At 48.5% G+C, this 24,066-nt stretch overlaps 1 protein-coding gene and 1 long non-coding RNA gene across 5 annotated transcripts in view; one reads left to right on the top strand and one right to left on the bottom strand.

The window, feature by feature from the left end:
- The window catches only part of PLEKHA6 (pleckstrin homology domain containing A6), a 115,200-nt gene that overhangs the window by 12,077 nt on the left and 79,057 nt on the right, over positions 1-24,066 (top strand). The window contains exon 1 of one of the 4 annotated variants that reach the window (XM_016140067.2): positions 8,286-8,745. The exons of 1 other annotated variant lie outside the window; for it this stretch is intronic. The gene's annotated coding sequence lies outside the window, so the exon portion shown is untranslated. Of the gene's footprint in view, positions 1-8,285; positions 8,746-8,786; positions 9,065-9,951; positions 10,743-24,066 lie in introns of those variants that run through there. 2 more of the 4 variants (XM_016140076.2, XM_016140084.2) reach the window with 2 other exon arrangements.
- Positions 20,392-23,618, bottom strand: LOC118612835. The gene is made up of 3 exons (XR_004955084.1): positions 23,437-23,618; positions 23,258-23,361; positions 20,392-21,092 (listed from the first exon to the last, which is right to left on the bottom strand). It is a non-coding gene; the product is annotated as an uncharacterized LOC118612835 (long non-coding RNA).

Here is a 24,066-nt window from a genome sequence, read left to right as displayed (position 1 = left end):
TTTCCACCACACACGCCAGAATCAGTGGGCAAGTCAGGCTAGATACAGCTTGTTATAAACTCTGTGCATTGGTGTCAGAGTCTGCTTTTCTAGATCAAGAGGTCAAGACAGGAGAGGAACCCGGAGTCTCAACCTTGAAAGCGACCTTTCATTCAGTTCCACCCTCCTCCCACAGCATCCGCCTTTCCAGTGTCCCAGACCTGTGATCAGCCAGCGCCACTTGAATCACCCCTGTGACTTGGAGCACCGCTCTGTGAAGCATCCCTGTCCATCAGCGGACAGTGTCAACTCCTTTCTTAACATGGATCTCACACGTTTTCTCCTTCTACTGTCCACTCTTTAGTCCCAGTTTGACATCCTGGCCATTATTTCCTGTGCTCACTTGTTGTCTTTTTGAGAGTCAGGCAAGTGTTGAAAGACAATACGGCACAGTGGGAAAAATCTAGGCTCTGCTGTCCATCTGCCTGAGTGGGCACCTAGCTTCACACTCACCAGCTGTGTTACTCTGGTTATAAACCTTAACCTCTCTGGGCCTCAATTTACCTATCTGTAATACATGAGTAATGATGGTACTTATCGCATAGGGTAGTTGAGAGAGTTAAATGAATGAACACATGTAAAAAGTTTAGAACAGTGCCTGGCAGCTTTGTAAGCCACTCAGGTCATGGTAACTTTTTGTCTTCTCTTAAAGTAAGCTGTGTAGAGTTGAACACAGTACTCCAGATGTGGTCTATTCAGCGGGACTCTGATGCCCTCTACTTTATAAACTATTTCTGTTGTGTCAGACTATGTTTGCAAACCACCGGTGTTTAAATTGAGCTCATTGTACTGAAATCCTCAGGTCACTTTCCCATGGACAGCCATTAAGTTTAGATTTCCCCTCTCCTACATCAAAGATGTGATCTGCTTCAGAGAGAAGGTCAATGTCAAGGGCAGCTCAGAGAGTCCCTTCACATTGGTTCCAAACACGCACGTACCCTCATTGAAGCAGTCTGGTCCTTTTTATAATGTCGTTCTGCAACTGGTGTTCTATTTGGAACATCCCTTGACCCACAGTGGCCTGAAATAAGCTTCCCTGCCCCATAGGTCTTTTCTTCTTCAGTGGGTCTCTTTCATGCTTCTCTGCTTATTTGATGCTCTTGCTTATCAGGTGAGCTGAGCGTGTGCTGTTGGGACCTTTCTAACCTCCAAATCCAGCTCCCCCACTTCTCACATTTCCCACAGGTACCACAAGCCTACTCAGAATGCCCAATTTCACAGGTAAACCCTTGAGACCCTCTAAATCCTTGCTTTTCATGGGCCAGCAGCATTTACAACACTTGGTAGAAATGCAGAATCTCAGGCCTTACTCTCTACCTATAGAATCAGAATCTGCATTTGAACAAGGTCCCCCAGGAAATTCACACGCACATTACCATTTGAAAAGTACTGCCCTACATTATTCAACTTGAGATGAGAATGAGGTTGAGGGGGGAAGAATCCCATCTCCTAAGATCTTGAAATCAGTCCTACTGACCAGGCTCCTGGGGACAGACATAAAACCTTTTCCAGGGTATTTGATCACAAACACTCCACATTCTCCATTTACTTCTTAGAACTCCAACAATAAGATTTTTAGAAAACACCCATACATTAAAAAAAAAAATCTAGATTGTATTTGTGTTTTCCTCTATTTTATTAGGAACATGCTCTTGAGCGTATCTCAGATCTTTGGATTACATACACAGCTGGAATCTTTTCAATGTTAAATGTGGGGTTTTACACTGATGGTATATTTCATTTTGTCAATTTTAGGCCGTTATTCCAGTATGTGGAATCCTGATTCTGCCATAGTGTGTTAGCCATCCCTCCTGGCTTTGTCAGTGTTAAATCTGGTAGCCTTGCCTTTTGAGTCTTTTTGCAAATCATGGATGATGAAGCCCTGGAACAACATAGCAGGATCAGCAACAGACCCCTGTGGGGCACGGCTGGGGCCTCAGCCGTTGGTTCAACCAGCATTATTGAGTGTAAGAGCCTCAGTGCTGTAATCAGAAGAGCTGGTTGGTGATTCAGCTCTGCTCCCTGCTGCCTTTGTCACCTTTGGCAAGGTATCACTGCCCCAGAAGCCTGTTTCTTCATTTGTAATTGAGAGAATTAGAGTAGTCATCAACATCCCCTGGGGCGCATTAAAGAAATACTTGTGTCTGGGCCGCCTCCTACCCAGAGATCCTGATTCAGTTGGTCTTTGGTGGTTCCAGGCCTTAATATTTTTAAGAAGCTATCTGGGTAATTCTAGTGTTAATCTGGAATTGAGAACCACTGGACCAGATCATCTCTAACATGATGATCTGCATCTCTGATCTCAGGGGCTCCCAGGCAGCCTGGTAGGCATCTTCTGGTGCCTTCTGTCCTACAGCCTGAGTTCTGCTGGCTGCTGTCCGCGGTCAGAGAGGGTCTGGGTGTAGCACAGTGGCAGGCTCTGGGTGTGCCATACGGGACCACAGGATATCCTTGCCTGCCCCAAGTTTCTGGGAGAGGACTCGGGATGCTGCTGTCAGCTACTTGAGCGCCCATCCTTTTCCTCAGGACAGAAGAATCATCTTTGATTCTCTGACACTGGCTCCTTTCTGTGTTTCTGAGCTTGCTGCCTAAGAAAAATAGCCAGAGGCCAGTGTAAGTCAATTTTAGCCTAGATCAGTCGAGATGACTCCCTGTCTGGTCTGGTTTATCTCTGTCCTCTGTTTCTTTCCTGTGTAAATCAGGAGGTGACAGCACCTCCGAGGCCATGTCTTTCCCGTCATCTACTCCCATAGGCCGAGTACTGCTCCGTGATGGGCTGCAGCAGCTGTTAGGAACCTTGGTGGCCAACGCACGAATGCATACAGACCCCTCTGCCTTGGCGCTGGGTATCAAAGCACCTGTGAGCCCAGCTTAGCTCATTTGGGGCAAGACTGGCTTCTACCCTGGGGCTCAGGATGTTGCTTTTAGCATCCTTTCCTGCTCCTGGGGTAGCAGTGTGCCCAAGATCTGCGTTATCTTGTCCTATTCCCACCCCCCTTGCCACTGGGTGCTGGAGTGTCTGCAGTGGGCTTGTTAATTGGCACTTCAGCTGGCTGATTGACTCTAATGCGGGTGAACGTTTAGTTACCCGGCTGCGCCTCTCAGACAGCCGTTAATTGCAGGCACGAGAGAGACAATAATTATGAGATAATGGGTGGCTTTTGTGTGAGTCCTTCTCCTTGCACTGTGTCAGCAAACACCGAGGGTTTGTTTCCTAACATGCAGCTACCCTGCTGAGGAGATGCAACAGCCCCCTTCTGCTCACTCTGCCCCTGTCATCCAGCCCACCCATCCCCACCCCCGACCAGACATTCCATGGGTGACAGAAATCATGTTCCCATCTTCCAAAATACTATCCCCTAATTCCCAGGCAGTCATGACCCTATTTTGGTATTTGTGAGGTTGAATTGATGCTTTATTAGAAAGTAGTACTTAATCAACCTTTCTTTAAAAAAGGGGAGTGGGGTGGTAAGTAAATACCACAGTCTGTGCCTTTATTCCATGGGCTTTTCTTTGTTAATACTTTTACATAGTTGTCATTGGTGGGTAGCTCTTGTCCTGCGCCATGCATTTTCTTGTTTAACGATATTTTGTACAGACATTTCCAGGTATGACAATGGTCCATAAATTTGTCATTTTAAATAGCTGTAAATATTTCTGTCATGTTACTCCATTACTGTATTGCTCTTCTATTACTGAAACTTTGGGTCGTTTCCAATTTGTTACTGTTATGAATAGCTCTGCTATAACCATCTTTACATGTTACCAATTTTTTGTCCCAGTTATATCCCGGGGGTAAACTGAATGAGGAGCTGTACTGACTGATCTGGCATCATGTTGGGAAGAGTCGTGGGGAGTGGAGAGCTGAAGGCTAAGGGAAAATTTGACCGATTCCCTCCCCTGTCTCTCCCAATACGAAATTCTTTCTCCGTGTGCCTTTTTCTATCCATGTCTAGAATGATCTTGACTCCAACTTCCCTAGTAACACCCACAGTTAGTGACATGTTTACCTATTGGTGCATAAAAGATCGCCCCAAGATGCAGTAACTTAGAACAATGTATTGTCATCTCTCAGGGTTCTCTGGGTTACCTGGGCTCAGTTAGGTGCTAGCTTGGTTGTCTCCTGACCCTGTAGTTATCTGAAGGCTGGACGGCCCAGGTGGATCCTCCCATGTCTGTCATCTGGAGCTCAGCTGGGGCTGCCTACCTGAGCACCTCCATGTGGCCTCTTTATGTGACCTGGACTTACCTCAGTGTGGTAGTTGGTTCCCAGAGGGAGTGTCTCAAGAGAGAATATTCTAAGAGGCCCAATTGGAAAGTTTAAGGCTTCTTATGCCTTAGCTTCAGAAGTCACACAACATCACTTCTGTTGCATTTTCTTAGTCAAACTGAGTCATAGGCCACCCAGATGCAAGGAGGGGAGAAATAGACTCCACCTTTCCATGGTAGGAGTAGCAAAGAATTTGCAGCCATCTTTGATCCTCCACCCTTGAAGAGAGAAAGCCTGTGCTGATTAGTATCCTATGAATCCTATCAGCATCTCCTTAGGAGAGGCCATATTAAAGACCCTGCCCCTTTATTTCCACTCCAAATCCTGCCCATTTTCATAGTTCAGAAGTCATGTGATCTCTTCTCAGAACCTTTCATCATGGCCCTGTGGGAGTCATCTCTCTTCTTGCCTCCCTCCTCCCTCACCTTCCTGAACTCCCAAGGCTCTGTACCTTTGTTTGCTTTTGTCTTACACAGCTCTTATAGCGCGCATCGCTGCATTCAGTTATTAATGGGGTTGGCTTGCTAGGTTGTCAATTCCTGCTTGAAGGCAGGGATTCTTTCCTATTCTTCATGTTAATCTCTATGCTTTACCCGAAAGACCTCGTAAAGTGCCCGGCATGTAAAAGGGCTTCCATACATCCCATTCCCTTCCCCTTTTTCATACTTTGACCACTTTACTGTCTGTTGAATGAATGAGTAAATTATCTAATGAAAGTGAGACAGGGAAGAGGACAGACACTTACTGAACACTTAGTGTGTGCACGGACTAGCACTAGCTTTATATAAGTTATCTTATTCAATTTTTATAACAACCCGGGGAGTACATCTCTGGTTTACAGACGCTGAGGCTGAGGTTCGGAGGGGTTAAATACTATGTTTAACGTTACATTGTTGGCTCACATAGTTAGAAACTTCTAGAGTTATGATTTGAACTAGGTCTTTGGGAACTTAGGATGAATGTTCTCTCCTATATGCTTTACCTCTTAGAACCTCAGTTTCTTCACTTGTAACATGAGGAGGATACTACTTTATGGAGTTTTTGGGTGAAAGGAAATAAGACAAGCAAAATATCCAGTGCTTGGTATAGAGCAGGCATTTTCTTCATACTGCACATCATGCCGTCACTTCTTGTTCCCAGGGATTTCACAAACACTCTATGTGTTTGGGATGCCTTTACGGCTAGCGATGTAGTTGACAGAACTGCCCCGTCCCTGTCTTTGGGTATATGCATTCTTCACCAACACATACATAATTACTCTGGTACCGTGCTTCCCGATTCCTCCCCGCTCCCCCTGGGCATCGTTTCTTCTGGAGTCCTCCCTGATGAGCGACCTCCCACCTTTGTAATCACAGTGCAGACAGCCAGGTCTTCAGTCACCTGGGCGCCTCCCCCAGAGCAGCTGGGCTGGGAGCCTGCCCTCAGACATTAATTGCTTTTGTTTGCTCTTTGAAAATTAATTCCAAAAAGAGCTCATTAGTTATCTTTCTTTTCCTCATGCTTACTTGCTTACTTTACCTCTCATCTCTGATGCATTTTTTGGTCCCTTTCTGTCTCATTGCATACAAGACCCCGTTCAGGATGATTGTGCAGTGGTGATGCTTCACTGGGTGAGTTATGATATGGGCTAGAAAGGAGACTGCAGTGCTGTGAAGGGGGTTCCTTGGTAGAGCTAGGACTTAATGATTTATGTCTTTTCTCCCCTCATGCCCTTCCCTCGTATTGCTCTGGCTCTGGCCTCATCATTCTCTGGCTCGAGATGCTGCCGGGAAGGGAGGAGCTGGCTAGTCTAGGCGTCCACTAGTCTGGTCTGGTCTCTGTCCCTTCATTCTGACCCCCGTTCCATTTCCCACTCCCCTGCCTGGCCACTGATATATAGCATCAACTTGCCTGAATCACAGAAAGCAGATGAGGTTGGACTTTTTTCTTAACTCTTTTTACACCCTTTCTTCTAAAGGTCCGTATTGAAAAGTCTGGGAATCCAGACAGATGCAAGTTTCTTCACATTCTTTTCTTCCTGCTCTTCTTCCCTCCCAGGGATGGCTGTTTGGACGACGAGCACAGGGCTCAGGAGAGGTGCGATGGGAGCCATCCCAGAAAATTACTCTGTTTAAGCCATGCTCTCTCTATCACTCTGGTCCAGCACTAGCAGGGGGCTTGTCAAATGCAGCTGCTAGTTGTTGTGATTCTGTTCCTGGATGCCTAGAGTTTTACAGACCTTCAAGTGCAGAAAAACATTCCGTGCATCCATGTGGATTTGTAAACATATGTCCTGTATGGATTAGAGAACAGTCTGAAGAAGGATCCCTTCCCTCAAATGCATCTTTACACAGCAGTGTGTGCTATGGTATTTAACACCTCTGAACCTCAGCTTGCAAGCCCGTGGTGGGCAACATAAGGAGGAATGGGGCAGAACCGCAAGCAAGCTGGTGTAGCGTGTGATTCTGAACAGCGCCTCTGCCCTCCACACAACTTCTATGGAGTCAGGCCTGATGGCCTCAGCCAGAATTGACCTCTGCTTCAACTGAATTCCTCTGGTCCGGTGACCTGTAACATTTACAGGAAATCTGTGCTTTTAGTTGTAGAGTGGTAGTAGAAGATCATATTTGGTAAATAAATTGAGGCTAGATTATACAAGGTCTTGCATTTTGAGCTAAGAAGTTTAGCTTCTATCGTGTAGGCACTGGAGCTACACTGAAGGCTTGTGAGCCAGGGCTTGACGGAATTGTCATTTATAGAGAGCAGGGAGACCAAATTCAGAGGCACATTCTTTCTTCTCCAGGGCAATGGGACGGGAGATGAATGTCCAGACAGGTTGCTGGCTCATGCTTAATTTATTGTCTAAAGACTATATCACAAACAGGGAGGATTTCTTCATAACAGGGGCTTCTGGTGACACATCGAGAGCTATTTCAGGATCTCAGGGGGCGATGCTGGGAACTCAAGTCTTAGGATAAAGTTAAGTGCATGACTGGAGGCGGGAGGGTTAGTGTCAAGGCATGGGTAATCAGACCTAAGGGGTACAGATCCCCTTACAAAGCCCCTCTAGACACCAGAGATGTTTGTATTGGGCCACTCCCATATGCAGGGGATTTTGCCTTGGAACACCTTAGAGACAGACACCTTTCAGAGGTGACCCAGCAGCATTATTTGTTAACCATCAAAGTAGGTGAAACAAGGTGACAGGGGACTGTGGGAGAACAAACAGTGGCTATGGGGGGATTGAAAAGAGGGTACAGATATCCCCATTGCATAGCTCAGAACAGCCGCCCCTCCGATCCCCCTGGGGGCTCAGCCTTTACTGCCCAGATAGAAGAGGGGAAAGGGGGAATGACAGGACTCCTTGTCCATCCGCTTTCTCCCAAAGTCATTTTTATCTCTGCGGTGCAGTCCCTGGAGGTGGCGACTGCCTAGTGTCACCTAAATGTCTTCTTGCCTTAATTCAGTTGCTCTCGCAGAGAGCAAAAGAGGGTATAGCTTCCGACCACAGTTTGAAGATGCATTTGAGAGAAAGGATCCTCCTTCAGACTGTTCTCTAATCCTGAAAAACAGCCTCCCTCCACCCATCCTCACAAGAGGGGCCTTCTTTAGAGCCTTCTTCTGGTGGGGGAGGAAGGGAGGGGCTTGGTCCAAGAGGCCCAGCCTGGATATCTATACATTGAGTATTGTTATCGGTAGTTCTGGGCTGAGGCCAAGCTAAACACCCCCTACCTTCCCCAGCCATCCTGCTTTCCTGGCCCTGCTGGGAATGGGGCATGTGGGGTGGTTGGCTAAACTCTGGATGGTGAGAAACCCCATCAACCTACAAATACAAATCCTAGGGCCAGGTTCCCCCGCCCCTGTGTCTGCTTCTTCCTTACTCTTCCTTGCCGCATTTTTCATTTCCCTCTGACGAAGCTGCTGGGCAGGGTGCCCGAGGATGGGGGGCTTGGGGGGGGGGCGTGTTTTCTTAGTATTCATCCAAGGTGCCTGCTCCACATTCGTGGTTTGTGCTTTGCCTTCTCCTTATTCGGATGGCCTTGCAGCACCTGACAGAAACCTGCTTCCTCCTTCCTAGGTGGGGCAGGCACTCGCATTTATGGTAACGATACCTTGCGTTTATAGGGCGTTGTTTCTCCGGTGAGCCCAGAGCACGTCTCCTTCCGTGTGTTCACCCGTGGCACTGGAAGTACAGGCTGAGGGACAGGACCCCGGTGACTTTATAACTGGAAGGCGGTTAGCGGCTTGCCTTAGGTCACACAGCCAACAAGAGGCAGAGCCAGAATTTGAGTTTCAGAGTTGGGACAGCCCTGGGATTAGTCACGGGGTTCCTGACTGTCAGCGAGGGACTTGTTGGCCCACTTCCTTCATGCCTAAGGGTGAAGACTGATGCCGACTTGCCCTGGCTTTGGTGTGAGCTGACTCTGAGGCAACCTCGGGCCCTGCGGTCCTTGAAGGTCAGTGAGCCTGTGCTAGTGGGAGGCAGTCATCTTGTGAACACCCAGCATGGGCATGAATATGGAGCAGGCACCTTGGATGAATACTAAGTTAACCCTGTGTCCCCTTCAGCATTGTGCCCCAAAGGGAGGGCGCTGGGCAGGCTCCTTTTGGTTCCCTGATTGGCCGGCTGATCGGAGCTTTCCTTCAAGCACTGGGCCCCTCAGAGCAGTCCGTTCATCTCTCTCTTCCAGGAGCAGGCTGCCAGGAGGTAGGACAGGGAGTGGCTAGGCCATGAGGTGTGTCTGCCAGCTGGTGCCGGAGACCCCTCCTGGGCTGGTAAGGGCAGAGAACTCCCTCTGAGCAAACAGGGTTGGGGATGGCTGAGGGACCCTAGGGGCGTGAAGCTGTGGCGCAGTCACCCCCATTATGAGCTCCTGGGGTTCTCTAACCCTCCCTGCTCCATCTCTCTCCCTTCACTCCTTACCGTAGCTTTCTTTCCCCCTTGCTCTATCTGTTCTTTCCTTTACTCGGTTATATCCTCAGCCAGGTCTGCTACTCTTCCCCTCTATTTCCTCCCTTTCCCGGGACTTATGCAGACACCACATAGTTCTCTCCCCTTCCCTTCTGAATCCTCCATTCCTTTCTCCCTCAGTCTTCTCTGGTCTCCCATGAGCTCTGTGATCAGCAGTACCAGGAAGTGCGAAGGGGAGGACCAGCCTGGGAGGTGCCAGCTGTTTGCCCAAGGTGGGGTTGGCGGCAGCCTGGGCCCCTGGGCTGGGCTGGGCTACAGCGTGGGCCTTGGTGCTTGGGTGTTTTGTGGCCTGTCCTTCCCGCAACTTCTTCCTTCTTGCCTCCTCCTCTTCTCTACTCTGGTACCTAATAGAGGCAAAAAGGCAACAGACATTTTAAATACTTACTTATTTATATAAAGAACTTTTTTATTATTAAATTTATTGGGTGACATTGGTTACTAAGATTAGATAAGTTTCAATCTGCGTATTGCGATGGCAGGCATTTGATCCAGCTGCTTTGCGATGATTCTAGTTCCTTTCCAGATCCTAGGGTAGTGAGAAGCTAAATTCATTATGGGTCTAGAAAGGCTTTTCACTTTCAGCTCTGAGCCAGGATGGTCCAGGGAGGAAAGGGAGTGTGGAATTTCACCTCAGAAGACTGAATGTGACTCCACTAATGTCTCTTGGTGGGACCTTGGGGGGTGGGGTGGGGTTGCTTTCTCTTATGTTGTACTGGCCCTACCTCTCTCTGTCAAAGGCCCCGGTGGGACATAGCTGTAGTAAGTGAGGTCTAACTTGTGGCAGTGGAGCTTCTGGAAGGGGAAAAGCAGCCTGGGGGGCCGGCCCCTCCCATCACATTCTCAAGGGTGGGAGCCCCAGAGTACAGAGCCCGCGTGACCTGGCCAGTTTGGAGGAGTTTAACTGCACTGTGCTTAAGTCACCACAGGGACAATCATGGGGGGTCTGATCATTATTCGAAAAAACTTTATCACAGAAAATTATGAACATATATAAGAGTAGAGAGAATAGTGCAATACCCCCCATACGCTCGAGCTTCAGTAGTTTCGTAGTCATCTCATGGCCTATCTTGATGTAGGTTTACTTCCTGTCCTTTCTACCCTTCGATTAGTTTGAAGCAAATCCTAGACAGCTTATCATTTCATCTCTAAAGATAGGGACTAAAAAACTCTTTAATGCACCTAAAGATAATTAGTAATTTCTTAATGTAATCAAATATTCAGTTAATATTTATGTTCCTATGATTATTATTATATCAATTTTTGCTAGTTTTTAATTTAGATGCAAATAAATCTGTACATTGTGACTGGTCATTATAGTTCTTAAGTCAACGCTTAATCTATAGATATTCTTTTTCTCCTTCTTTCTCTCCTGCATTGTTTTGTTGAAGAAACTGGGCCATTTGTCCTGCAGAGCAGGGGTCCTCAAACCCCGAGCCATGGACTGGTACATTGCCTGTTAGGAACAGAGCCACACAGCAAGAGGTGAGCAGCGGGAAGGCAAGTGAAGCTTCATCTGTATTTGCAGCCACTCCCCAGCACTAGCATCACCGCCTCAGCTCCACCTCAGATCATCAGGCATTAGATTCTCATAGGAGAACCGTCCCTGGCGCCAAAAAGGTTGGGGACTGCTGATGAAGAGTTTTTAACATTATGGGTTTGGCTGATTGTATTCTTCTTATATCATCTAACATGTTCCACTGTCCTTGTACGAGTGGTGAGATCAAAGGCTTAATCAAATTAAGATTCCTTTAATTTATTCATTTAGGGGTAAGAAGCAAGAATCTCTGGGTTGAGGTGTGTACATCTATCGAGAGACATACAATGTCTGGCTGTCTCTCCATTTATGACACTAGCAGCCTTGATGATCATTGCCTAGATCTATTAGTTCATTACAGGCTCATTGCCTGTTAATGATTCTCTAATTAGACGTTACTTCTTTCATCCCATGGTTAAATGGTCTCTTATTTTGGATGGAGGCCTCCTTCTCTGGGAGGTGTCGCTGAGGAGGCCGAGGCCCCATGGCAGCTGGGCGGCCCATTCCCACCTGTCCTGGCCTCTCTGGGGATTGGTAAGGCAGGCATCCTGTAAATGCCAGGTTGGGAGCCCTGGCATTTTGTGTCTCCACTCAGTTAAATTTGGAGTCAGTTCAGATAAGTTTTCCAGTTAGCTTTGAAATACAATTTGGCCACATTTAATCAGATTTATGCTCAGGCACAAATCTTTCCTGACTACACCTTATACCCACCCCTGCATCTTACCACTATCAATTACCTCACAATAACTCATCATATTTATATGATAGCTTACAGTTTGCAAAGCACACATACACACACGTGCACACACATGCACACGAGGTTAAGAGGGGAGCACTGATGTCAGCTTCCTGAGTGTGAATTTTGATCCACCACTTTCTAGTGTCCTGGCCTTGGGCAAGTTAGCTAGCTTCTCTCTGCATCGGTGTCTCTACCTCATTATAGAGTTGTCACGAATATTAGCTGAGATCAGCATAGTGCCTGGCACATAGCAGGTGCTCAATAAATGTTAGCTATTGTTATTTTGAATCATTTGCTCACCACAATGCAGTATCTAGCTGTGAGAATTCTCACATACTACAAAAGGACAGAGTAGCGGCAGACCATTGAAAGATGACTATGTGTCCCAGATGTAGGATTGCACACTACTTCTTCCAGGATCTATCAGCAAGGAAGTCCAAGCACCATTTAATAGCAATTTCTTTCCTTTTCACCCCGGCCGGGGTCATCTCAAAGTAACCCGAATTTTAAGGATGATGAGGTTGTGTCCAGAGAAGTCAGGGAACTTGTTCTCTGAAACACACAGCTAGTCAGAAGATGTGTCTGCAGTCGGAAAGGAAACCAGCCACTCTGCCTCTCTGATACCTGCTCTGTCCTTTCCTTAGGAATGGGAGCAGCGGGGAGGGACTGTGCAGACCTGGGCTTTGGCTTAGACTTACTCTTGTACTTTTCCCTTTTGGAGGCCTGAGCTGTCTCTTGCCCTTGAGGAGGCCCCCTGAGGCCTCAGGTCTAGAGAGCCAGGTGGATGAGCCTCCTCCCCGGGAGCTTGCGGTCCCCTGGGGCCTGGCACAGCTGCTTGCCCATCTGCCCATGCAGATCAGAGACGGAAATCTGTAGTTAGACAATTAGACACAGCAACCTGCCTGGGCAGAGGAGGTGCCAATCAACCACGGAGCTCCCGGCATACTCCTCTGCCTAAGTGGGCCAGAGACGCCAAGCCAGGAAGGGCTCTGAGAAGGGGCTTGGAGAGAGAGAGCACGAGAAACACTGGTAGGCACCAAGCTCATTTACTCTGTATTAGCTTCTTATCACTGGCTAGTTCCTGTAGTTCTGCATGTGCTTAATATGGACAATAAGTCTCCATTTGTGGGCCTTCAGAGAGATACAACAAGGAATGGATCTGAGAATAAATAGCGAGCAAGTCCTCAGTGGGGAGGAGAGGTAGGCGGGCTGGGCAAACAGTAAGCACTGGCACTGCTTTCATAGGCATCAAAAAATGGGAGATTCATACATAAGGAACAAAATGAAATGCTATATTTCTGTTTCACTGGGCTCCTCCCTATTATATCCTTGAGCTACTTCTTTTGCTGGGAGCTCAGCCTTGTGACTTGAGCATGTGAGCCGCGGAGTTTCCATCCCAGGCAGAAAAGAAAGGGGGAGGGGAGAGACTGGGAAGAGGCAGAAACCCAATTAACTGCTTTTCATAATTTCATACTATAGAGGCTGCTATGCGGAATGGGCTTCTGCCTAGACTGTTCCTGATCTAAACACAGAGCCCCAGAGTTTGGGCAGTGAGCAGAGTTCAAGGGTGCACGGTTACAAACCATTGGGATAGTACAGCTAGAATGAGGGCGATGAGGACAGTGGATGCTGAGTAAAGTTGGGTAGAACTTCTCCGAGTCCCAGTGCCTAGCTCTGTGCTGCACACAGAAGGCTCTCATGAAATAGAAAACGAATGAATGAATGAACAAATGAACGAACAAATGAACCAATCGAGGAGAAAGAAAAGGAATTTGATTACATTTTTTTCCCTAGACACTTTTCATTCACTAGCTTGGACCTTGGGGGTTGGACTTAGGGCTCAGGCAGCAAATGTTGCTTGTTAGAAACATGTTCTAAGTTGAGGTAAAGCTTGGTTATCTGTCCCACAGAGATCTGCTCTATGAATTAATCACAATTTTGGCTTTTTTCTTTCCCTTTTACCTTCCGTCTCTGCATGTGCTCACTTTCATGGGTGCTGGGGACACAGAATGAGGCCATCATACATATACTCCTTAGGGAGAGTGTTTGGAAGGATCCACAGATTTTAGCTCTCTGTGCCCTCCTGTCCCTCCTTGGTCTCTGAGTCTGGGTCTCAGTTGCCTCAGTTTCTTTCCCAGTGTGTTATGCATAGTGGGCACCCATAAAACATTTGCCAAATTAAGAAGTGACTGTAAATTGGGAGAGAAATTTTCTCCATCCTGACTTCTTAGGCCCAGTTCCTCGTCCCTGGCTCTAGAATAGGACAGATTGCCTTTAAGGGACAGAGGATCTGGGTGTCCACTCATGCTCTCTGGTCTCCATGAACTCAGGGGCCCAGTTCAAGCCCGGGCTCCGGTTCAGCTGGCAGAAGGGGCATGGAACTGGAGCCTGCCCTTGGCCATAGAGAAAGTCGGCTACGGCAGGACTGGACACGTCGAGTGCTCAGCAGCCTGCCCTACAAAGCAGCTTAGGGGAAAATGAAGTGGATTCAAGCCAGAGGAAGCTCAGCTTACTATGCTGGACTTGTTTGGGAGGGGGCTGGGCAGGGCGAGGAATGGGGCATTGCCCCTTTCTCTGCTCTGTCCAGTCTATATCTTAATGGTAGCTCAGCTGTGCTTAGTGTTGGAAGCCAGAAATGGCTCTTCTTGCATCTCCCTCTGCCCATCCTTCAACCTTTGTCTGCCCCAGCCACTGAGATCTTTGGAGAACTAAGTGACCTCTGGAGATAGCCAGGAAGCAGAGTGTTGCTCTGTGTCCTCCTCCTGGGTTTGCTCACAGGCTACTCTAAGAAATCACCAAGAAAGACCTTTTTCAGGGCCCAGGGTCCTGAGCAATCTTTGAAAGTTTCTAACAGTATTTCGTCTTCCAGCTGGGAAGGTAAACTTACCCGGCTCCTCTGGAGGAACCGAAGCCCAGCCAGGCTGGGACATGTTCGCAGTAACATGCATGCCAAGGGCTCGCCAGGACGGGTATGGGGGTGCTCGGCCTCCCGACTCTGGGATCTGAATTCTCTATATTTCTGAGTATGAAAATTTCATGTAGTACCCATAGGTTCTTTGGAAAACCGGGGGCTTATTTTATGTGTGAATCCTTTGGTAGGGTGACCAGTTTGTCTGGATAGGCCTGCGACTTTCTCTGTTTTAGCACTGAAAATCCCACATTCTGGGAGCTTCCCTCCCTCTCCGCCACCCTCCCAGTGCTGGGAAGACTGGGATAGTTGGCCATGCTATCCCTAGGAATTTGCCCTCCGCCAGCCCTCTAAACCCAGTTTGTGTTTCTCTGTGTTGCTTAAATCACAGAACTGCCCCCGCATCTCCACAGCCATTTAACTTCCATGGGCTGACCCCAGAGATCTGAACTCAGATAACTGGGCAGCATGTCACCTGCCCAAGGGGCATGAGGCATGTCTTCTTTATCTCTCAGGACCCATAAGACAATCAAAACAGTTGCTGCACTGCCTGCAATTGGGGCGGTTGAAGCATAGCCTGGGGTGGCTCCTGTCTGTCTGTTGCCCAGAACTCTGATCAGATCTTGAATTTCTGCAACTCCAAGCCATCTAGTCTCTGGTCTCTTTTACCCTAACACAGTTTCTATGTCAAAGGATGAAGACACCTTCAGGTGACATGATACCCTTTTAATAAATGGGGAAGCTGAAGTCTGCGGAAGGTTTAGTATGCTATTGGCCCAATGTCAGATGGAAGCACTAAGGTCGGAATTGACTTCCAATTCAGCACCTTTAGGCACAAAACCTTCCGCTTTGGTGATTTCTGGGATAGTCGCTGCTGCTCCAAATCCCTTCTCCTGAATCTTATTTCTCCCAGTTAAGATTCTGTGGGAGAAACCTGACGTTATAGTAGGTTATTTCTCCTGTCTTGTTGGTGCCGGATTTCCCTGTCTGCGCATCAGCCTTTCTGATGGGGGCTGACAAACAGCCAGAGCTAGAGCTGCCCAGCCCTGTCCTTCCCTTAACAACCCATAAAGGGGTTATTCACTGAGGCCCCCTCTTTATCCTATTTATAAATCTTTTCAGCATGTCTTTGTCCCAGTTACAAACATGACTCTACCCTTCTTAACCCTGTTTTCTACTTCAGCCTTGGTTGAGATGCTAGAAATTTCTTTCTATCCTTTATAATCCATAGCACTGGTTCTTACCAGGTCTGTTTGGCAGTCAAGTCAGAGAGAAAAGCTGCCCTTTGAGAGACAGGCTCATGGGTAGCAGCAGGACTCCGGGATGTGGACAGTGCAGAAGACTTGTAAAGTCCTTGTGCAGCCAAAACACAGCCATCACCACCCCTCTCCCTTGGATATTTATTACAACTCATTCAAGCAGGGGTGATTCATGCAGGCTCATGTAGAACCTCAGGGCACAGGGCAGAAGTGTGACTTTGGTCCTCACTCACCACTCATCAGAACACTCACTCAGTGTGCTCGTAATGAGAATTGAGTGATATCCTGATAGCAGGAGCATATGACCTATACTGGGCTAATGTGGTCAAAAGCGCAGCACCGGAGTCAGTCTTCCAGGTGCTATTCAAATCCCACCATTTGGGGTGTTCAACCTCATTTTGTTCATCTGTAAAAGGGAGAGATAATAGCCATCTTGAAAGTCATGAGGGTGTTGGAACCAGGGCTATGGATTATAAAGATGAAATGAGTTGTGTTTAGAATTATGCCTGACAAAGTGTGTAGTCAAGTAGCTGTTATTGTTAGTTAGCTCATACCCTCTGCCATGTGCCGCTCTAGTAAGTTGTTCATTCATTTGACAAATATGTATTGAAAGCCCATTATGTGCCAGGAATACAAGGACAAACTTGTTCAAACTTTCCAGTTACACAGCATCTTATAATGCTCTCTATTTTTGCCTCAGCCTTCTTTCTTCTCAACATCCCTTGGCAATGACAGAGGTTGAGAAATGGGTCATCACTTAGGTTCCATCTACTCTTGAAGATCCTGGTCTACATGGTGTGGGGGCATGGTATGGTGCAGAGGCCACTTACTTGCCTTGGGAGTCGGGGGACCTGAATTCTATGGATGACCTGGCTGGTAACCAGCTGGGGCACCTTGGACAGGTCACTTCATCTTTCTGGGCCCCAGTGTCCCCATCTTTCAAATGGAATAATAACATCTTCTGTCCTACCTGTAGGGTACTTTGCAGATAAAATGATGTAATGAATGTAGAAGCACCCTGCAAAAGTAAAAGTCCTTTGTAAACATCGGGTGTTAGGATGGAACAGAGAGATGATTCCTGAGAGAGCCCACAGTCTAAGTGCCAGGCCTCCCAGGAAAGGGCCTGAAGGTAATTAACATGAGCAGAAGCTCCTTAAGGGCACTGAATGTCCAGTGCCTAGCACAGTGCTCGTTGCACAGTAGATGCACAATAAATGCCTGACACGTGGTTGTGGACTCTCAGCACATGTTTGTCAAATGAATGAATATAACGAATGGCTGCACCCAATGTAGATGCAGGAAAGGTATTAAGTTCTGAGGAAATGTAAAGACAAGATTAAGGTTGGCCATGGTCTATCAGAGAGGGCTTCCTGGAAGAGATGATTAGATTTAGGATGGGAAGAAGGAACAGAACTTGCATCTGTAAAATGACACTCCATAGGGCAGGAAAGGCATTTACAAAATTCACAGGGCCAGTTAGCTTGGTTCTAGTAGGGGGTCTCAGAAGAAAAGAGTGAACGGAATAAAGGATGTCGAGAAAGAACCCTTAAAGACCAGGCAGAGGGGTCTGCATGGGCAGTAGCCACAACTGAGTTTTGAGAGAAAAGTGCTTGATAGGAAAATGTGAAAGAGCACATTTGAGAAATGTGATTGTGGTTGGGGGAATAGTTCGCAAGATGCCCATTATCTGCTGTCTCCCCATTAAGGGCAAAATCCCACTGGTTGATAGCTCTGGATAACAAGAACAGTGGTTGAGGCTGCAGGGGCCTGGGACCACCTGCCAAGCAGCCACTAATGATGCTTTGAGGATGGCAAAAGCTGGATGGCAGTTTTCTGATGTGCAGTCCCACTGGCTTCTCCAGTGAGGAGCCAGCCTAGCTCATTAGAGTTCTGGAAACTGCTGTTGCAGTAGGAAGGGAAGGGAATGGAGAATTTCCAGAAGGCCGCCTGGGAAGCTAGGATTAAAGTCATACCATTTCGAGCCTCAAGGTTAATAGATCATTATTTCCTCCTCTTAAAAAAAGAAGTCTCGGCACACGGGCGCTCCTGTTAGTGCATTTCAGCTGGGCAGCACGAGACCAAGAGTGGGGGAGGGGGGCGCGTCAGAGAGACCCGGGGCCTGTCAAAGCTCTGCCACCTGCTGCATGACCTTGAGCAAGTTTCCCAACCTCTCTGGGCACCACTTTCCCCATGTACGAAGACCTTTGTCAGAGAGTTAATTTGAAAATTACCAAAAATAATGTTTTCGAAGCACTGACAGCAGTGCTACTTAGCACATAGCAAAGTGCCCAGGAAGTGTTCATGGTTTATGTTTTTTGTTCCTTCTTCCCAGTATCCTTCAGCCTCCTGCTAAAGGAGGGGAGGCAGAGCCTGCGCCGCGGAGCCCAGGGGCAGCTCCTGGCGCCTCTTTTCCGAGTGCAGCAGGCTGGGCCCTCTCCGCCTACTCTGTCCTCAGCACCAGGGACACCGGCCTGTGAGACTGCCTTTCTCACAGAGGGGACACTTACTAAATGTTTGTTAAATGATGGATTCGACATGGTCCCTTAAAGTTCACAATCTAGCATGGGAGACATACTTGCAGACAAAGAATCATGAAAAAGAAGATTAGGTGTGCAGAGTGCTTTGCAGACACTGAGGAAGGAAGCCTGCCTGAGGTGGAAGTCAGGAGAGGCTGTAGCGGGCTGAACCTTAAAGGAGGGTGAGGGGGTGGAAGGGGAGCAGCTCAGGCAGAAGGAACAGCACACCAGATCTTACGATGCACTAGGCAGCATGGGAACTGGAAATGCGTGAGCTGATCACGGGCTGGGGCACAGGAACCTTTCAGGGGCTCCAAGGGAGGAGGCCGAGCTTTGGCAGCCCTACCCAGAGAATGGATTTAATCCTTTAAGGGTTAAGCAGGCGTGGGCAACAGTTTGCTACTTCTCCTCTCCTTGGCCCCATACTTCAGGCCCTGTGCAGATGAGCTACCTGGGGATCAGAGAGGCTGTAGCCTGCTTGAGGGCACACAGCATATTAGCGTAGTGCTTTATGTAGTGGGTTCTCCTATCCATGTTGGCTGGATCTTTCTACTGTCCTGTGGATGCTCCCCAGGGTCACCCGTGCAGCCATGGCCCCTGGCTAACACTCGCCCACATTCCACCCCAAGCAACAGCTTAGCCTATTCAGAGAGCCCAGTGTGACTGAGCTGGGGCCTTCTCCCCAACCCAGTTCTTTGGCACAAAGGAGAAGCCACAAGATCCCCTGGAATAGCTTCCTGCTTCACTTCCAGGTGCCTGGCTGCCTGGCATGGGCCAGATTTGGCTCGAGGATTTGTTTTTCAAAAGAGATTGGGCAGATTTGCAGAGTGTGATGCCATTCTGGATTTTTTAGAGAAAGCCAAGAACCCTCATCCTACCCCCACCCCCACTGTCCCACCCCTCCAATTCTAGAGATTAAGAGTTTGCCCTGGGACCAGCATGTTTTGTGTATTGTCCACTCACAAGTGTGGAGTGAGTGACTAACAAATGATTATGGACAACATGGGGAGAGGTAGGAGACCTGGTACTTTCCAGAAAGGGGGAAGAGCAGTGGGGGCCTCTCAGGGGTTCAGTGTGAGCAGAGTTGATTAGAAAGTCTCCCTGTCTCCTCATCCTGGGGGAATTCCAGGGAGAAACCAACATGTTAAGCTGTGGTTTCCAGTTATTTCCCAGAGTCATGCAGGGGCCGAGCCTGCTTGGAGCCCCCTCCACAACTTAATTGAGTACTTAATACATCATGGGTTTGAGCCTTGTGAACAAGTTCATTGCCTCCAACTATTGTAGCAGAACTTTCTGGAGTCTAAGATGGGACCCTGGAGGTGCTGTTTCCTGAATTCAAGCCAAAAGAAAATTAAATTGCCTGTTTTTGAGGCGTGTGCAAATGAAGCCACCCCTTCACAAACAGGGCTCCCTCCCCAGTGGCAGAATCTTCTTGGGTCTGGCTTTCCTTCCCATGCGAGAAGGTGGCAGCAACATAAAACTGTAGTCCAATGGTCAGATGTCCAGACTTGAGAGGCGGAGTGCAAATCCTGGCTGCACTACTTATTAGCTGTGTGGCAACTTGACCTCTGTGCTTCAGTGTCCTTGCTTGTAAAGTGGGGTGATAATAACCCCTACCCCGCAAGGCTGAATGTGGATTAAATAAGTCACTTTGGAAAGCACTCGGCATAGCTCTCAGTTGTTCGAACCCACTCTGCCCCGCCACATGCTCCTCGATCATTGAGGCCTCTTTTTCTAAAGTGAGGTATACAAACACCTGCGGAAACTCTGAGACCTGGGATTGTGACTCGAAGCACATATGGTCCTCAGAGAGAAACTTCTTGGCTTCTCCCACAGTGCTCGCTTTGGTTTTTCTCTCCACACTACAGAAAGATGTCTACCTTGTAAGCAAAAATGTGCGTGCGCACACACATGTGCACTTATGTGTGCATGTACATTAAATTACACTTTTATGTAACCCCTGTGCCAACTACCTTTCCAAATGCTTTCTATGTATTGACTAAAGTAAATCTCACAGCAGCCCTATGAGGTGGACACTGTCAGCGTCCGCATTTGAAACGAAGGCACTGAAACCTAGGAAGGTTAAATGGCCAAGTCAAGATTCTAACACTGTGTTACAGGTTTTCGAAGTCTCACAAAATACTTAACTCTTACCAAGCGAAGTACACACTGGTATTTTCTATTCTGTTCCATTACATTTTACAAATGTCAATCTTGATTTACTAAATTGATTTCTCAAACACCCCATGAGCCAAAAATTACTGTGTGAAGGTCACTGTCCCTCGGAATCTGCTCGGAAAGCGAGAAGGGTCGTGATGGGGAAACTCCTGAGGAGTTGGGGACAAAGACAAGGCGGCCTCAGCATGGCCTTTCAGAAGCAGGTGGAGCTCTAGCTGGGAGTGCTGGGACTCTGAGACTTGGGAAGGTCCCTCGTGGTTCGCAGGTGTGGGGCTCTGAAGACAGTGGGCGGGGTGGCTGCAGCTGAGCCCCGGCATTCGTTCCCGGAGACTGGGCTGTGGGGATATTGCTGGTTGTTCTCTTGGCCTTTCTCAGACTCAAATCAGAGAACAGCCTTCGAGCCTGGAGCCCCTACTAGGAGCCCAGGATGTGGGGCTGATTGCTTGATTGCTGATGGCTTGAAGTACCTAGTCCTCTTTATGAGATGATTGGTGTTCCATCGACAGTATCCTATGTTAGTTATATTTTAATCAAGTCACGTGACACTCACAGAGCTGAATTAGGTGAGCGGAGGGTCTGTTCCATTCCACAGGTGAAGGAAGAGAGGCTCAGAGCAGACTGGTACTCAGGTCACCCGGCTTCCAGTTCCAGTGTTTTGAGCTGCTGATCCCACGGCTGACTGTGTGATTCTGTATTAACTATGGAGATGTTTAAGGAAGTGGATACAAAGAAGTTCATCATTTGGCTCCTCTGTCCCTCAGTCTAGTTGCCCACTGGTGAGATACAGCAGAGTAGTTTCCCCCCTGGGACAACCTAATGCATAGGCCAGAGGACGGAGGAGTGCGCTGTGGCTTCCATCCACCTGGGGGTGTCATTCTTACATGGGTAAGTTTGATATCTGTGTTGACTTCTCCAGTGGGGAATGAGTTTAAATTCCAGCCAGCCAGATAAAGGTTAAATTCGAGATCGAATGGCTAGACAAGGTGGATACCAAGGGAACTCGTGACTCTTTAGAAGGAACCATCATCTCTTTGGGATGGGTCAGCTCAGGCACTGTGTCTCTGAGGCAGGAGGAAGGACAAGATCAGCTCAGGAGGCTCTGTCAGCTCCGGGGTGTGTGGAGGGAACACTGCGCCCACAGGTCCCACCCTGGCATCAGGGATTAGGGACTGCTGGGAGTTTGGGTACCACTAGGCCGGCCATTGAGAGCATTTCTTCCGTGGTCTACTCTGAGTGACCTACAGCTGTTTTTCAAGGCAGCTGCCTCCCCAAGCCTGTCTCGGGTTTCCTGTGGGGACAGGGAGTGCTCTAACACCCACTCTTCCATCCTGTGTCAGGAAAGCCAGGCCCCCACCAGCCAGTGCTTCTCCTCCCTGGCATTGCTTTTCATAGTTTTAAAAGTTAGGGAAATATTTTTCAGGGCTGTAGTTGCGCCCACAGGATTCTCGCTTTTTCCCACTTGGGAGAGAGCCTTCGAAGATCATTTTATCTATTGATCAGTGAGAAAATGTTTACTGAGCAGGAGCCGCTTTGTGCCAGCTGGAACTCCACATCCTGGTCCCCAATACTCTTACAACTTGAGTTAGTTATGAGGGATAAACAGGGTCCTAAATATGCAGCAGCTCTAATAGCGCATAGCATAAGCACATGGTAAATGGAAGTTATTCTTACCTCCGGTGTGACCCCTGACCTAGTTGCAGGGCCAATATTCTCCTAACTCTTGACTGGGGTACTCTTTCTGGAGTGCCCGCCCTCCCTCTGAGAAGCTATTGTCCCCATGCTGCTCCCTACCCTGATCATCTCCCAACTCTCCATCATTCTGCCCCCACCACAGGCTGCTTTTGAGGGGAGGATGGTTTTGTGGGTTTGGTTTTATCTGTGTCCAGATGGGGGTCCCTCGAGTGCAGGGATGCCACCTTAGTCTTTTGCACAGTGGATGCTCAGGACATGTCTATGGAATGAATGATCAGTGCATGCCCATATCTTCACGCGGGAGTGGCTTTCCGTAGGTGGGGGCATTTAACAGGGGCTTTCGCATCTGAACTCAGCCTGAAAGCAGTATCTGCCTGCTTTTTAGAGAAGTTTCTCAGGTTATCTGATAATAATTTTAGCTGAGATCTGCTACCTTAAAGGTCGACTTGCTCTGGTGGCTGGAGAGGAGAGGGACATCCTGGGGGAGAGGGAGGTGGATGGCATGGCCAAGAGCAGAGATGCCTAGGGCCTTTTGAGAAATATTGAGAAACTCTGGCCGGGTTAGAAAATTTACATACTGAGCGGTGAAATATGACATTTGAACGATGAATGGGGATGTGCCGTAGTGGGCCTTGGACACCAAGACAAGGCGTGAGGCCTTTACGTAGCAGGCAGGGGTGGGGGTGACCACTGGAAATTTCTGAGCAAGAGAGTAACATGATGAAAACGGGCATTAATCCATACCCTACAGAGGGGAAACTGGCTGTAGTTTTAAAGCACAATGGCAAGAGTCCTAAGCTTCCTTTTATCACTCATTTCAAGTGCTTCTTGGTATCTAACCTAAATCTTTTCTGTTGTAATCAAAGTCCAATTTGTCTCATAGGAGTTGGAAAACAGCTGGACAGGTCCCAGTGACTGGAAAGAAAAGCAGTCCTCCTGTTTCTGTCAGCGAGAACCCACATATTTTGGTGGAACAAGAGCATGTACTAGGGTCCTGGGCCAAGCTGGCAAAGCCCTGGGGCGCGTGAGGGCAGTGAGGCCTGCACTGGTATAGCTGCCCACCGCCAGGGGTGGGAGTTTGGGGTAATTGGAGCCCTCGTGGAATTAGAAGCCCTGGATTTGCCCCTAAGATGCCCCCCCCCGCCACCCGCCCCAGGACTGGCATACACACTGTGTCTTTGAAAAGCTTGTGGCATCAACACAGGCATCTCTCCCCTCCTGCTCCGTTGTGAAGGTGAAAGAGGTGGGGCTAATAAAGGTTTCTGAGATGAGGGCCTAGAAGAAGAAAGATGTGACTCAAAGAGGGGAGCGGATGAAGAGGTTAAAAGGGGGCGTCTCACTATTTCTCACCCCAGCCTGTTGGAGTGCCCCTGTGACGTCTGAGAGGGGGATCTTCCAGGAGCCACAAAGGCATCAGGTGCCTGTTCCCGTCCGGTCCGTCTCCAGCTTAGACCATCCGCAGGCTACGGGGAGTGGGCCTGAGGCCAACTCCGTCTCGTCCTCCAAGGGTCTTCCTCTGCTGTTGCCCTTGTGCCATTTCCTCCACTTGTCATCTGCAGCGGTATCTGATCCCAGGGATGCCAGGCTCCAAAAAGAAGGCTTTTCTTGAACAGAGAGTTTCTCCTCGCTCTCTGCCCTCCCCCCCTGCCCGGGCTTCCAGGACAAGTGGAACATTCCATTTAAAGGGTGAACCAGGAACAGGTGAGGTACAGTACAGAAGAGAGGGAGGACTGGGAGACGTAGGTGGGAGGAGTGCTGAGCCACTCACACCGCCCGCCTCCTCCTCTGCCACCTCCTACCGACCTGCTCAAGGGCTCTTTGCTACCTATGCCCTGACCCCAAAATGCCAACACGGTAGGATATGGCTCTGAGATACCTAAAAAGGCCAGGTAGGCGGACATCCCCTCAGAAGACCCTGTCCCTCCCATCTGGGGACCTTCACTTTCCCACCCACGTGGGGCCGCTGTGCTCCACAGTTCT

The sequence above is a fragment of the Rousettus aegyptiacus genome, unplaced genomic scaffold, assembly GCF_014176215.1.
Source record: "Rousettus aegyptiacus isolate mRouAeg1 unplaced genomic scaffold, mRouAeg1.p scaffold_m13_p_17, whole genome shotgun sequence".
NCBI classification, from domain to species: Eukaryota; Metazoa; Chordata; class Mammalia; order Chiroptera; family Pteropodidae; genus Rousettus; species Rousettus aegyptiacus.
Note: the sequence above shows the minus strand (reverse complement) of the source record. Positions and strands in the feature narration are given on the sequence as shown.